We start from the raw sequence: 1230 nt of genomic DNA, 5'->3' as shown, positions 1-1230 counted from the left end.
AGCCTCTTGGACGAGGGGCGAAACGTTTCTTTTTTAACAAAAAAAACAAAGTCCAGATGACATGATTCAACCTTTTTTGTTGTTATATACCTGGATGACTGAGAAAACAAACTTTGTGTTTTTGAAACCATTAGTGAAAAGGCCAGACTTCAGGGGTATCTGAGGCAGGCTTGAAACACAAGAGTCAGGGTGGCTTCTGGGTAATACCAGATGGCTAGGCCTCAGACTGACGAAGCCTCTTGGACGAGGGGCGAAACGTTTCTTTTTTAACCAAAAAAACGAAGTCCAGATGACATGATTCAACCTTTTTTGTTGTTATATACCTGGATGACTGAGAAAACAAACTTTGTGTTCTATTCAGTTTATTTTTTATATCACCAAATCACAACAAAGTTGTCTCAGAGCACTTTACAGGAACATTCACATAAAAGCCAATTGGTAAAGTTCTTTATCTTAAGGAATCTAGCAGACAAGTTGAATCTTGGCTTCGTTGCAGTCTCCCATCCTGAGCAAGCACAGTGGCAACAGTGGAAAGAAAAAACTCCCTTTTAAAAGGAAGAAACCTCCAGCAGAACCAGGCTCAGGACAAGCAGCCATCTGCTTTGACCGGCTGGTTTGAGAGGACAGGAAGGAGAGACAAACGAACATAGAATGGTAGGTCCAGGTGTACCTGAAAGACAAAAACACATGTTAAGGATAGAAAAAATAATTACAAATATTAAACAGGTTGAGCAGAGTAAGTAAAGAAAGTAGCAGAGTGAAAATTGTGGTCAGTTTGTCCTCCAGCAGTCTAAGTCTATAGCAGCATAACTAATGGACAGCTCAGGAAACCCAAGCTGACCCTAACTATAGGATTTATCAAAAAGGAAAGTCTTAAGCCTAGTTTTAAAACTGGATAATGTGTCAGCCTCACGGACAGAGATTAGAAGTTGGTTCCACAAGAGAGGAGCCTGAGAACTGAAAGATCTGCCTCCCATTCTGTTTTTGTAAATTCTAGGAACCACACGTAAACCTGCAGTCTGAGAGCGAAGTGCTCTGTTAGGAAAATATGGAACAATAAGATCTGTAATATAAGATGGAGCCAGGTTGTTGAGAGCTTTGTAGGTTAGAAGTAAGATTTTGAATTATATTCTGGATTTGACAGGCAGCCAATGAAGAGAAGCTAAAACTGGAGAGATATGATCTCTCCCAGTAACTCCAGTTAAGACTCTGGCAGCAGCATTTTGGATC

Source organism: Nematolebias whitei, chromosome 3 (assembly GCF_014905685.2).
Source record: "Nematolebias whitei isolate Nwh7 chromosome 3, NemWhi1, whole genome shotgun sequence".
Classification (NCBI taxonomy): Eukaryota; Metazoa; Chordata; class Actinopteri; order Cyprinodontiformes; family Rivulidae; genus Nematolebias; species Nematolebias whitei.
This window is presented reverse-complemented; position numbering follows the sequence as displayed.